The following is a 15,801-nucleotide window of genomic DNA, read 5'->3' on the forward strand; positions in this document are numbered from 1 at the left end:
CATAAATTAAAGAAAAGGGTATTTTAGGCATTTAAAAAAATTTAAACAATTTGACAGAACCTGATGGAACACTAATAGAATGGGGTCTTTGTCTAATGACTAAAGTTAAGGGGATCTTTGTTGCAAATGAATGTTTATGAGGGTCTTTGTCATTGACCCCATAGTAGGGGGGGCTTTTAATTTAACCCTTATTATTTTAACTTATCGTCATAGATTGACCCATTTGATCAAAATGGTTAAATTGCTGACCTACCATGGAAAAAAGAAGTGATTTTGTTTCTAGATTAATTTTTAAAACAGAGATTTGGAACAATAAATTAGATTTGAGTTTTTTTTTTTTTTTTTTTTGTAACAATGACTGGATGAAAAATGATTTAGGAAACTCTTTCTGCAATCGACATGAAATGGGGAAATGCCTACTATCATTAGTTTCAATGTTATCCAATTGCTGTGGATTATTATTAGTCTCCGAAAATTTCAGATCTCATTGGCAGCAGCAGTTCGGGACAAAAACCCCATCACAGCAAAAGTTAATCTAATCTACGATTGTAATTGCAGGAAGTTGGTAAAAAATTGCCAGTTCATTATTTTTGCCAATATTCAAGGAATCAAAACCAACCATTATGTTTGCCAATATTTATAATTTTTCTTAACAATACAAAGTCATATATACAGGCAAACAACCCTTAGATGATCCAAAAATCAGTTTGAGGTGGTAGGTGAATCTAACGGTTAAGTTGCATCTAGTCATATTGATACTTGGGTATAGCCACACTTACTTCGAGCAAGGCAATCCAACAGGGTCTTAAGTCTTCAATCTTCATCCAAGAAGACGTATGTGGCCCAAATCATTGGGAACAAAACAAGCAAATGGCAAGGAGCTTAAGATGACCTTCCTTCCCTTGCTAGTTAATAAAGACTGTTCTTTAAATGTTTGACAAATCTAGGTTTAACGACTCTTTGCAAGCAAACAATTAAAGACGATTTGTGCAATTCATAATGCAGAAGGAAACAAGGGTCTGTTTGGTTGTAGTTATAGTTGGAATTGGAATTAGAATCTTTTTGGTTTAGACAGAAATGAGATTGAGAATAGAAATAAGCAGAAATGGGATTTCATTCCCAAGAGAGGGGTAGGGAATGACTATTCCTTCAAATAGGAATAATGTGATTGAGATTCTGATCCCGCCCAACCAAATAGTTGGAATCGGAATAGATCATTTTAATTCCGATTCCAAACCCTTATTCCTACAAACCAAACGGGGCCTAAATTTACTCGAAACATTAATTACTGATGTTGGATGTTTTAAATCCTACTACCAAATAAACAACAACTATTGAGATTCTCTCTGCATGTATACATCTATCATGTTCGATATTATATACTTATAAGCACATTGTCCTAATAATTTAAAAGCAACATCGCCATACATAAAATGATCAAAATCAAAAGAGCCACTCCCTACATTTATCAATGCACTCATCAGTGACTCTGAAGTACTTCCGACGCCAATTTTTACTCACAAGCAGCGGAATAATAACACCCAAAAGCCCAATGCATAACAAATAGCTACATATGAATAGAAAAACAAATCTCCATTCATAACCTTGGCTAACAAATTCTCCCGGCCTAAATGGTCATTGCCATAGGATCCCGATGACTGGTTATTGAACAACGAACAATTGACTTGCAATGCTGGTCCGCAGAGTTCATGGTTACTAATATAACTACTCTCATTAAAAGTGAGAAAGTTACTTTCTTAAGGAATCCTGCCTGAAAGATTATTGAAGGCTACGCTAAAGGAAGAAAGAAAATGGAGTTTAGTTATTTGAGGTGGAATCCTTCCATCTAGTCTGTTGTGAGAAAGATCCAAACTTTCTAACTGTTCTAGATTTTGAAAAGATTTAGTAATTTTTAATATAATAATATTTATTAAATTTATGAATAGGATTTAGTAACAATATTTATTAAATTAATAATTACCTAAATTAAATTAAATTAACAGTATTTATCAGTAATAGTTAGTAATTATAATATTTTATTAAACAATCAATAACAATACTTTTAATAATATTATTAATTATTTTTAATATAACAATAATTACTAAATTTATTAATAACAATATTTATAGTTTTAATTTAAAGTAAAATTAACATCAATATCTATTTATTAACAATATTTATAATAACAGTAATTATTAATTATAATTGATGTCACCGTTTCTGGTCACGTACCAATTTTTTATTTTTTGGCTAAGTACCTCGTCATTTGACCTGCTCCCAAGAGAGGATGGTGGAGCTCCCTGTTGGCGAACTGCCTGGGGGAGAGCTATGCCGAGTTGCCTGAGCTATGCCGAGCTGGGGAGAGCTATGCTGAGCTCCCTGGTGGTGAGCTACCTTGGTGGACTTGTCATTTGACTTGCTCCTAGGCGGCCTGTAACTCAGAGGATGGTGGAGCTCCCTTGTGTAGCGCAACCCGATTGCCCTCTACATGTGGTGATCTTCTCTCCTTTGTAGGTGGCGGGAGCTGAGGGACCTGGGAGAATTGAACCAGGGGGCCCGGGGGTATTTATCCGGTGGGGACTCTCCGATGCCTAAGTTAGCACTCTGATTGTAGAGAACTTGAAGATGATATTGGAGGAATGAGAGAGCTAGAGAGCAGGGATTACCTCCATTTTTTTCATTCTCTCCCTTGGCTTTGGGGGTCGGAGTCCTTATATGGTGGTGCCTAGTCACATCAGGTGTAACCGCCACTACCCTAGCCATTACTGCTAGGACTGAGGTGGCAGGTGCATGCTGTTGCTACAGGGTACGGACTCGCCAGGCGTGCCATGCTTTTTAGAGACGGCAGGCACGACACCGCCTGATAAGAGATGTGGGCGCTACCACCAGATCCAACAGGTACGGATGTCAGGCAGGAGATCTTCCTGCGATATGTCGAACTGCTCTTCTACGAGCTACCTTGCAAGTGGCGAGCTGCCTGGGGGAGAGCTATGCCGAGATGCTTGTGGCAAGCTCTACCGAGCTTCCTGCGGCGAGCCATGCTGAACTATTTGTAAGTGGCAAGCTATGGCAGGCTCTGCCGAGCTGCCTGAGCTGTCTGTAAGTGGCAAGTTGTGGCAAGCTCTGCCGAGCTGCCCGAGCTATCTATAAGTGGCAAGCTCTGCCGAGCTGCCTGAGCTATCTGTAAGTGGCAAGCTATGGCAAGCTCTGCCGAGCTGCTCGAGCTACCCAGTTGTCAAGAGGCTGCACTTGGTTTGCATGAGGTGTCAGGTGTCACAATTTCACTGGAGGGCCAAATCCGCCCTCATCAATAATCACTAATCTTATATTAATAATTTATAATAACAATATATATATACATACGCCCTCATCAATAATCCTAATCTTATATTAATAATTTATAATAACAATATATATATACATACGCCCTCATCAATAATCCTAATCTTATATTAATAATTTATAATAACAATATATATATATATATATATAAGGGGCTACACAATGGAAGGTACCATATCGCCCAACCCTAGTAGCAACGGAATTTGATCCTAGGTCTTTGCTACAACTACTAGAGATCTTACCAAATAAGCCACCGTCAAACTAAATTTGTTTATTTAGTTTGGTTCGATTTAGTTTTCATTTCAATAACCAAATTTGAGTACCCCTAGCTTTCATTGCTTGTGGCATGACATTTGCATTTTGAGATGGAAAATGAAACCCCAAATATACATGACCCATACCTTTGGTTGTAATGTGTTTGTTGTCTCTATGTCATTAGTGAATAAAGGTCAATAGGGATGGTTGGTCATCGTTGTTATAGACTAAATATTAGATTTTGGTCACTATGACCAGTATAAGAATGTAGCAATACAAAAAGCTTTCACTAAGAGGGGAGAAGAGAAGAAATCTGACTTTTGGTTCAGGTTTGAATCATTTCAGGACTAGGTGGATAATCGCGACAATATATCTAGAACTAGAATAAACTCATTGGTTCCGATTCCTAGAGCCATAACCAACCTAATCAGTTCATGAACATTGTGTTTCATCGGGTTAAACCTGACTCATTGAATGCCCTATTTCTATGTAATATAAAATAACATATATATTATCTATAATATACATATAGTTAAATATATGTGGGTCAAGTTAAGCCCAAGGCAGGTTTAAAGCATTAGGCTTATGCCCAACCCTAAAATTTGGGGCTCTAATGAGGGTCCGTGCCTCAACTAGGGCTTAAACACAAAATCTAGGTCCAAGAGCAAAATTTTCCAACTCACTAAAATGATCACCCTTGTTTTATGGCAAAAATAGTAGGGTAAGGTGCTTTCAGTACTTTAAAACACATAGGTAGCAAAAAAGTTACCCAAGACCAATTCATTAGTTCTTGGGTTAGACCGGTTCGGTGGACGGTTTTGGCCTTTATTTGGAGTAAATAGGGTTAGGTGTATGAATGAATTGGTTAAGGGTTGGGTCATGGTTTAACAATAATCTTACAAGCTAGTCTTGTCCAATTTTCTAAACATTGGTTAGTGTTATATGTTTTATTATATACAGAATAAATAATGTTGTTTTGAAATATGTAGAATATATTGATTTATTTATATTTTATTTTAGTTTTTCATCTTTCACAAATAAAAAAAGTTAAAAATTACACTTTGAGGCAACAAAATTGGTAAAGTGGTTGAAATAATTTATTAAATAAATTATTAGTTATTATTTAATTAATAAAATAATAATTAATAATTACTTATCTATATTGTATAACTATTACTTTACTAATAATTTATTTATGAATTTAAATAATTTAGTTTAATTGTCAATATTATTTTCATTCATAGGTAATTAATTAGTTTACTATAAGTGGTTTTCATATATAGTTTATTATTTTCTATAAATTATTAATTTACTTAATAATTAAATTATTTTTGGTGATTAGTTTTAATTAATCAAGTAATAATCAATACTTATTTATTTTATTTTAGAAATTATTTTCTTTTTATTAATGTACTTATGAAATTATTAATAATTTATTTTCTTGTTTAATTATTATTAAATAGAAATCATTAATTATTATTGTTATGCAATAGTAATGAGCTAATAATTTGTCAATTATTTTCATTTACTTTAATAAATTCTTAATTATTAATTTACTATAAAAAAGTAAATAATAAATATTTTAAATGAATATTATATGATTATTATTTATGAGCTAGGAATAAAATGATTGTAGCTAAATATGATTAAATTCATAATTATAGCCACAAAGTTTTAGTTATCCGTGACTATAATGATAAATAGCTCTTTAGTCACGGACAAAATAATTTTTAACCACGGACAAATTGTCCATAGCTAAAGGTCAACTTCTGTTTTTGTAATTTATAGCCATAGATACATTATAACCGTGGTTATAAATATCTTTTAGCCACGGATAGAATAACTTTTAACCACTGACAAATTAACCGTAGCTAAAGCGCTCAATTTCTGCTTTAGCTACGAATACTTTATAACCGTAGTTATAAATATCTTTTAGCCACAGACAGAATAACTTTTAACCACAGACCAATTGTCCGTAGCTAAAACTCAACTTTTTGCCATGAATATCAGATTGTCCGTGGTTTTAACCACAGAATAACTTCTAAGGCCCGAGCCCAGCCCAACCATCGGGCCTACAACTTGGGCCTGAGCCCGACCCTCATAAAAAGCCCGAGCCCAAAATTTAGCCCATATTGTTAGCGGTTGAATAGAGGGAGAGATTATAAAGAAAACAATAAAAAATGTATATATTAAATTATAAATATATATATTTTAATAAATATTATATTATTTATATATTTTATATAATATATAAAATACATATTATATATTTTATAAAATATATAATGCTGAGTCGAGCCAAACTTTTTTGACAAATCCCGAGCCCAGCCTGAAACATAATCGGGTTTACTGTGTTAGGCCCGAGGTCAGGCCTGCGGGCCTAATTACATGACCAAGCCTGACCGGGGTGCGGGCCAGGCCGGGCCGGACCATCGGGCTACCCGACCCATGAGTAGGTATAGTTATATCCCATGTTTTAGCTACGTTTTTTTTACCGTTGCTAAAGTGCCGTAGCTATAGCCGCATTTCCTGTAGTGTGGCAGAAATCTCAGCTTGGTAATTTGTTTTGTAAGCCATCATCACTACAAGGCTGCACTGCCATCCTTATTTTTTAGGCATCGTCTTCTTCGTTACAAGCAGACTTGAAAATCTGGTTGGGGCTAGCAGAACAGAGGCCATTGTTCTTCACCGCAAGCTAATTGAAAAATCTGAAAATCTGATCCTGAAAGCTCCATCACAAACGAAGACATTGCTACAATCACCAAATCTGTTCGTTCAAGATTTCCCAACCTTTTTGGGTTGAAGTTGGGCTGAATCAAGTGATTTCACTATAAAACCCCAAGTGGGACAAGCATTCCCAATACGAACTCTGTAAGTTCGAAGGCCACTTTAATTATTTACTTATTTACTTCTGTTTGTTAAGCCAATTAAATAAACTCAAACAAATATTCGATTCAGCCACTTATTTGTTTCTTTACATTTGTTTTTGTTTTTTCTTTTTGATTCCTGGTTTGTTACCTATTGAAAATATACACGAGAATCAATTTGCGGAGTGGCTTGAACCTGTAAATATCAGTTCATGACAGACGCCAAGTAGAGACTTGACAAGGCAGTCCACAATCAGTCTACATTTGACCTTAAAAGCTAAGTACTTCTTTGTTTTACTTATTGATCACCTGTGTGTGTTATTTCTATTATGGCAAGTAAGGCTATTATTATTGAATTAAGTAAAACTGAGAAGTTAAATGACACTAATTTTTCTACTTGGAAGAGAAGGATTAGACACAGTGTTGCTCAAGATGATTTGGATTACTTATTAGATACTGATGTATTTGCAAATCTTATTGAAAATGCTTCTCTTGCTGAGATTAGAAAATATGCTAAGTATGAGAAAGATAATAAGATTGCTCGTTCTACTATTTTGACTTTCATGGAACCTGATGTTGAAATCTTATTTGAAGAACATAAAACACTAAAACAGTATTTGATGTTGTTACTAAAGGAAGAAGATTCCATTACTGATAGTGTTAATAAAATGACTGTTATTGCTAAAGAATTGGCTGCTGTTGGTAACCCTATATTTGGCAAAATTCAGGTTTCTACTATTCTACATAATTTATCTAAATCATGGGAACAAGTAGTAATTTCACTTAATTTATTCGGTACAACTGTCACCATGCAAAATTTACCCATGTTACTTACTATTGAAGCCGAGAGAAGAAATAAAAAGAAGAATTCCCATGCCTTAGTAACTAGTCCTACTCCGCTTGAACTGTTTAAATTGGGTGAGAAACCCAAACCCAAATTCTAAAAGGGAAAGGGTAAATGGTTCAAAAAGAATAACTTTAACAAAAAGAAGAAAATAAATTGTTATAATTGTGGAACTCTGGGTCATTCCAAATACCATTGTCCTCAAAAGAAACAAAAGCCTGTTACTAACACCAAGGACATAGTTTGTGTGGTTTCAAAAGTATTCATTGTTGATTCTGATTTGAGCTCGTGATGGATTGACTGCAGATCATCTCAACATGTTGCAAGATCAAAAGAATTCTTTACTGATTTGAGAGAAATGCAACCTGGTCAGCACAAGCTTTTCATGGAAAACAACTCTTATTGTGATGTCTTAGGAGTAGGAACCATAAAAATCCCTGTAAAGGATGTAATCAATTTCATTTTGTCAGACACTTTGTATGTTCCTACTCTTAGGAAGAATCTGATTTATGTACCACGACTTGATGAAAAGGGTTTTGAAGTCCGTTTTAGGAGTGGGAAGGTATCTATAGGAAAACATGGGAAAAATCTATTATGGGAGGTGAGAGAAGATGGTTTGTACCGACTTTCTATTAATAATAAGATTTCTACTACTTCTACTTATATTGACTGTGCTTTGTCGATTTAGACTCTTACAAATGGCATTTGAGGCTTGGACACATAAATAGTGACAAATTAAAAGGATGTGTGACAATAGTTTGTTACCTCAAATGAACATAGCTTTTAAAACTTGTGAACCTTGCTTGCAAGGAAAAATGCATAGAAAACCATTTGGAAAAGCTAAGAAATCTGAAGAACTCCTAGAAATCATTCATTCTGATGTTTGTGGACCACTTAATGTGAAAACCCATAGGAAGATGGAGTACATTGTAACTTTTATAGATGACTTTTTGAGATTTGGCTTTACTTATTTATTAAATAAAAAATATGATATTCTAGATAAATTCAAAGAATTCAAAACCTTAAATGAAAACCAAACAGGAAAGAAAATAAAAATACTTAAGAGTGATAGGGTGGAGAATACATTTCCAAACTATTTGATAGTTTTTGTTTAGAAAACGGAATTATACACCAATTAACTATTTCTTACACACCCTAGCAAAATGGGGTGGCTGAAAGAAGAAATAGGACCCTCTTGGACATAACTAGATCTATGCTAAGTCATTCGAACTTAGGAACCAATTTTGGGGGGAAGCTTTATCTACCGCAATTTACATACTAAATAGAGTCATTACAAAGATTAATAAACTAACTCCCTATGAACTCTGGATAGGTAGAAAACCTGATCTTACAAATCTGAAAATATGGGGATCTATTGCCTATGTTTGGGTACCTAACCAACTTAGAAACAAATTGGATCCTAAAAGCTTTAGAGCAACATTTATTGGGTATTCTGAAACATCAAACATTTATAGATTTGTGAGACACAAATCTTATGGTTCCCTTGAACTAGTTGAAAGTAGGGATGCTGAATTTTTAGAAGATGAAGTTGATCCTAACGATCCTAAGAAGTTGGTTGACCTTTTTGAGATAGAAAAAGAAAAGGCTATTGAAAGTCCTATTAACTTTGAACCTCCTAATTTGGACATAATAAATAGAATACAAAGAGAAAGAGTTTCCTCTTCTAGATATAAAGACTTCTATTCATTTCAAAATGATTATATAACAGATTGTGAAGCTGATCCATTAAATTTTATAGAGTCAATGGCCTCTGATGATCATGAAAATTGGAAAATAGCCATGGACGAAGAGTTTGATTCAATGGTTAGGAATCAAGTTTGGGACTTAGTGGAATCACCCAAGGATAGAAAAGTTATAGGGTGCAAATGGATATTTAAAAGAAAGTTAAAACCCGATGGGTCAATAGATAAATATAAAGCAAGATTGGTGGCAAAAGGCTACACACAAAAAGAAGGAATTGATTTTGAAGAAAACTATTCCCCAATTGCTAGATTTACATCTATTAGAATAATACTTGCTATGGTAGCCTATTTTGATTGGGAACTATTTCAAATGGATGTAAAAATTGCATTTTTAAATGGGGAACTCAATGAAGACATATATATACAACAACCAGAAGGGTATATAGTAAAAGGGGAAGAAAGAAAAGTGTATAAACTAAAACAATCATTATATGGATTAAAAAAATCTCCCCATATGTGGTATTACACTTTTCACAATGCCATTATAAAACTTGGTTTTGTTCCAAATACATTTAATCATTGTGTATATGTCTTGAATAGTGGGAGCTCCATTATATTGCTATCTCTTTATGCAGATGATATCCTAATTGCTGGAAATGATTTAGAAATGATAGAAAAAACAAAGGACCGGCTGAAATCCCAATTTGAAATGAAAGATTTAGGAGATGCCTCATTTGTTCTTGGGATAAATTAGAAAGAGATAGGAAAAATAGAACACTTTCACTAGCTCAAGTAGTGGGTAGCCTAATGTACGCCATGCTGTGTACTAGGCATGATTTAAGTTTTGTCATTAGTTTAGTTACTAGATATCAAAGCAATCCAAGAAAGCCTCATTGGAAAGAAGTTCAGTACAGATATTTATTTGATATCTACCAAAAGAAGGAAATCCAGGTAGACTATGTGCCTACAAAAGGTATCCTAGCTGACTCATTTACAAAGGCTATTGCAGGTGATACTTTCAAGAGGCACAATTATAGTTTGGCTCTCAAATGCTAGCAAATGTCTCTGGCATAAATGGCCAAGTGGGAGATGTTAGTGTGAGTGGCCAGATGCACTCAAATGGATAACCTTGGTGTATGGATAAATCCTACGGCCGATGGCTCAGCCTACACCAATGGGTAAAAATGTTCATACTGCTAAATAAAGCATAGGTCTTATTCTCCACTTGTGTTATTTACTGTTACAGCTTGATTCACTCTTATTGGATAAACATACTGTTGCCATGTCAGATCCACTTGCTTGATATGATCAATGGTTTGGCTAGGTAGTTGAGAAAGCTTGGGCAGAAAATCCTATCTAGTGGGACACTTGTGTCTGACTTAACGGGCTGAATAGGTCCAAGTGCGCCTAAATCCATGCTGCAGAGAATTGTTACTGTTAGCACTCTAACAGTAACTTTCTTGAACGTTAGAAGAAGCACACACACATATATATCTATCTATCTATCTATCTATATATATATATATATGATTCTGTTCTACAGAAAGTGTGAGCTTCAACTTTGCTTTGCAAGGAAAAAGCCATTTTGGATCTTAGTCAAGTTGGGTCGAATCTGTATTCTTTGGCTCAGTGTCAGCGCGTCAGTCAAGTGTTTCATTTGCCCTCTATCAATCTGCTGTTGAATGATCAGGGACTAACAAAATTGGCCGGGTTATCATTCCTTAAATTATGTCCTTCTATACGGAACCAAGCTTATTCAACCTGAAACGCATGCAGAAGCCCTCTACAAGATATTGAGCTCCTCTCTTTTCTTTTCTTTTATTTTTTTCTCTTCCTATCTGATTTATTTTTTCTCACTAAATCTTTTTTCTGATTTTTTTTATTTTATTTCTCATATAAATTATTAGTAAGAAATTCTGCATATCCATGTGAAAAAAAAAAGCCTATGAGAGCAATTTAAGGAGGCAAGTTTCCACTGCGATTCATATTGTAGTCTTAAATAATCCAACAAATCAATAACTATTCATATTTTATTTCAAAAGAAAATTATTCATGTGGTTGGTTGTCTTAGATTAATCTGAATTTTATAGTTATGCTTAAACTATTTTCTCTTTCTTAAAGTGATCATTATATATTGAACATAGCAACGAATCAGGCTTTCATCATATCTTATGGAAACTAATTCTAAAATTTGGGCATGGGACCGACATGAGTTTTCTCAATTGGTTGTTTCTTTTGGATGCTACAAGACCCTACGAGTGAAGGTTCTTTATATAGAAACCAAGGTTTTTAAAACCGATTTGAAGAATGAATCGGTTAGGGCTCCGGTTTCTAAGTCGAACGATCTGATTGTTCAAACTGAACGGTTGGCCTGTTCTAATAAAATAATAGAAAAATCAAAAATCAAAAAAATCAAAACTGTTGAACGGTTCAACCACTTGGATCAACGATTTGCTGATCAAATCAACATTTTTTGCAAATATCCGGTTTTAGGGAAAAATGGAAGCTGATCGGTTCCTGGTTTTTCCAATCCAACCGTCTGGTCCAGTTCGGTTTTGAAAACCATTATAGAAACAAACTATAGAGAATTCTTGTTTTGATTTATCTTTTACAATTATAAAACAAGCTTTAGTTCTATTTGTTTAATTTTAAAATGAAAGGTCTTTTATGGACTTGAGTGAAGAAGCAAGTCAAAATTTTCATTAAATTGGAATTCTATAATAGATAGGTTGATTTTGATCTTGCTTTTAATCTCATGTTATACAAAAGACCCTTTGGCCATTTAAATCCTTTATTGTTACCAAAGAAAAAAACTGTTCCCGTTATTGTTGTTGTTCCTAATAATCGGAACAATCAATTTTGTAATGTACTTGTGTACAGCCTACTAGGTTAGGTTATATGATTTGATTGGGCTTACTGTCTATTGGTGGAGAATGAATAGTCTTAAAATACATTACACTGAAGTACTGAGGAACGTGATGAATCTTTCCAACTAAGTAGGGTAATCAAATTTTTGGGCATTCTATTATAGTGGTTTTTATGATTCAGTCCACCCTAGGTGGAGCTAGGATTTCCTAGGGTGGACTGAATCCTATCCGTGGATTGATGTTAAATTCATGGGCAGGATGTGGTTTATAAGGGGATTACTAGTATACTAGGAGGGGACTGCAAAAAAAAAAAAAAAAAAAATTTAAGGGGATTGCAGCCCAAAAATCCCTATATTATATGTCTCCATTATCTTAATATAAAGGGTAAAATATAAAAACCTTCCCCAAAGTTTCATTATCTTAATGTAAGTGTTGTAAGGGTGGTATGAGGATAAATTTTGTGAGGAATCCAGTCTCAACTACTTTAATATCATATGTTTCCTTAATACGTTACTTAAATATTCCCACTCCAAAGGTAATTGTTTGTTTGTTGGAATAAGAAAAAGAGAGAGCATTTTATATATATAAATCGATAAAAACATTTCCAATATAATATATATATATATAATTGAACAAACATTTAATTAATGAATTATTTAATTAAATGTGAAGAGATGGCATTGATATAATTGGTATCTGTTGGAAAACTTTTAAGCTCATTTTGTGACAAGTAGATTATTTCCAATGAAGAGAGAGATTAATTCACCACTGTAACTGCACAGGGCTTAAGTAGGAGAACTTATTAAGAAATGAGAATAACCCACTTCCCACGATTTAATTAATTATCAGCCAGTAATTAGCAGGTAGACAGTGAAGAGATTGTTAATCTATCTCAGGCATATACTCCTTGGTATTCAAGGCCAAAGATTAAAAAAAAAAAGAAGTCAAAAAGTCTCTATATATGTGACCATTATCAATTCTAAATCACTCTGCTTTGGTGTTATCTATAAATAGAAGGGAGTTGACCAGCAGAGAATCATGTGGAAGTTAAGGGAAGAAACCAAATTGTAAGACATATGCACGAGGCCTGTCAGAATTTCAAGATCTTAGACCCGGAGCAAGGGAGATCTAATAGGTTAATCTATTGCAATTATGCTTGCTTCCTACTTAATTTGTGTGACTCTACCATCTTTCTTGGGCAAGGATTCATACCAGTTGATAGGATCCTGGATTGGATTAATCGAATTGTTTCTTTACATGGTCTTAACTCTTACGAATGCAGATTCTTTTAGTTGTAATGGTACTCTGTTCATGGTGTGAGGCGCTATCAATTAAAGTGGATTGAAATTGAACACCCTCTACAAGGGAACCATGTGATGCAGGGGTACCATTCCCCCTTTTCTGCTTCCGATATATGGTTATATGCTTAGAACTAATAGTGGGTCACTTTTGACAGCCTGAAGGTGACAGGTTATTTTGGGTGTGGCATGGGTGTTTTGGAAGCAGAGCTTCAATCCACCCTAGGAGTTTTTTCATTTGTTTTGTGAAATCTCAGCAGCGCAGCTGAGTATTACGGCCTTGTTGTGGCTATTAATCACTGTCTGACTCCCTTATAGGGTTGATGAATAGTACAACATCACACCAAAAGTTCTTTTCTTATTGAACAGGATTCAAAACCACACCACCGCTAGAATAATTCATCCAACACACCAGCTGAGCTAAGCTACCCCTCAGTTGATAAAAATGCCTTTTTTATTTGGGAGCTTATCAAATGGTTGTATTATAAGCATTTTGATGATATTACTTTTTAAGTATGATATGATATAAAAAAAAAAGTATGGTACCGTAAAAAAGTGACATATTTATATAATTGGTTACCTGTTGGTAGTTCTGTAAGCTTGTTGGATTGCATGTAGAGTATATCCAATGAAGAGAGGTTATGAAATAGGCCTGAGGGTAGGCCTTCCTTGGTTAGAGAGTTTTCCCCTAAACTCAATTTCTTGACATTCCTCAATCCACTCAATCCTGCAGAGAAGTGAGTGCACCCAAATATGTATTAATTGCAAAGCTATAATTAGTAAAGTGATATATATGAAGGGGGTAGTATTTTTCTGTACCTTTACGAATAGCTGGTAAGCCTTTGAGACTATTTCCCGATAAATCATGGAATTCCAATGAAGTGAGATTTCACCACGGTAGCTGCTGTCCTATTCCTTCATCTTCAACGCTCGGATTGTTGTAACTTAGGTCCAATTGTTTAAGATTGTTGATTTGGCATATTGCTGATAGCATATATACAAGTAATTAGTTTATATTTATATTGTGCATGCGAATTTGTTTGTAAGATGGTGTATGTATTGATTGTTCATGCGTTATACCCTTAACAAATGGTGACGAGCCTTTCAGATTGATGCCTGAAACTACAAGCTTTTCCAGTGAAATCAAATTACTTCGCCTTCACTACTTCCATTATCATCATCGTCCAAATTGTTGTAATAAAGCTTCAATTCTTTGAGATTGGTTGCTTGGCATAGTGCTGCAATGCAATAAAAGACAAATTGTGTTATATATATCCCAAACCCCAAACCCAATAATGCATGAACCCATCGACATTATAAATAAATTAATGGTAAAGATAATATAGATTTATAAGAGGATCAATGACCCCTTTTAAATAACTAATAATGTCTTCATACTTTTATTAAAGACATTTGATGAATCATTGATACTATTGCGTGATAAATCAAGTGATTCCAGATTACGGAATAATCAGCAACCCACTGGTAATACATTTCCAACATTATTACCAAAATCGAGATTGTCGGAGGACAGGTCCAAATGTTTGAGATTGTTGGCTTTGCGTAGAGCTGCATATGCATACATTATAATTAGCAATGTTAATAAACTAATTAACATTGCTGTCATCTGTTAGAAGATTTCGACTTAGATCCAGCGAGAGATTTTTGGCTCCACACAGTGCTAAGACAACACACCACCAAAAACAAGTTAGATAAAAGCAGAGTATGATTGTCAATAAGAGTAGTTCGACAACAAATTCAACAATTACTCAGTTGTTAACAGTGAGGAGGAGATATGACGTTGATTCCCACTCAAGTCCACTTGTTCCAAGGAGGGGAGAGCACGCCCTACACACTCAGGGAGTCCATCATCGCCAAGATTGTTATCACTCAGGTCCAATGTCTTAAGATTGTGCAATTGGCATAATGCTGTACAAGTCAATAAATATATAAATATTTTTAATACTAATTAATTTAAGCATTGTTTGAAATTAATTTGAACTAGAAATATTGAATGAGTCGATTGTGATATTTGACCGCGCAGGCTGTCGGCTGTTTAGAAGTTCAGCACCCCGCATTTTGGTTGAAAATAGATTTAATCGTTAAAAAATGATGTCTCAAAAAGATACACAAAGCCCGCTAAGGAAAGTTTAATGGAGTTTTTCAACTCTTTTTTTTTTTTTTATTACGTCTTCAGATTAATAAGATTACTGTTTTTAAAATTAGACTGGACCGGACGGTCGGACCAGAAAAACCAGGAACCGGTCACCTGATCGGTTCCGCTTTCCTCCAAAACCATTTTTTTCCTCAAAAGCATTGATTTTGGTCAGCAAACCGCTGAACCGGTTGGTTAACCATTCAAACGGTTTTGATTATTTTCCAATTTTTTAATTTTTTTTGTCAGAATGAACTGGCCGTTTGGGTCAAACAGTTGGACCATTCAAACTGGTAGCCAGACCCCTGACCGATAAAATCATGAATAAGATCATAATGCAAAAGCTTACATAATCTTTTAGCTATCAAATTTGTCAATAAAATAATAGTATTAGTGTGCGTATATAAGAATTTTAGAAGCAAAAAGTTGCATTAATTACGTATGTACCTTCTGGCATAATCCAACCATG

This window comes from Nelumbo lutea, chromosome 5, assembly GCF_056320005.1.
Source record: "Nelumbo lutea isolate HS-2025 chromosome 5, American lotus-T2T, whole genome shotgun sequence".
Taxonomy (NCBI): Eukaryota; Viridiplantae; Streptophyta; class Magnoliopsida; order Proteales; family Nelumbonaceae; genus Nelumbo; species Nelumbo lutea.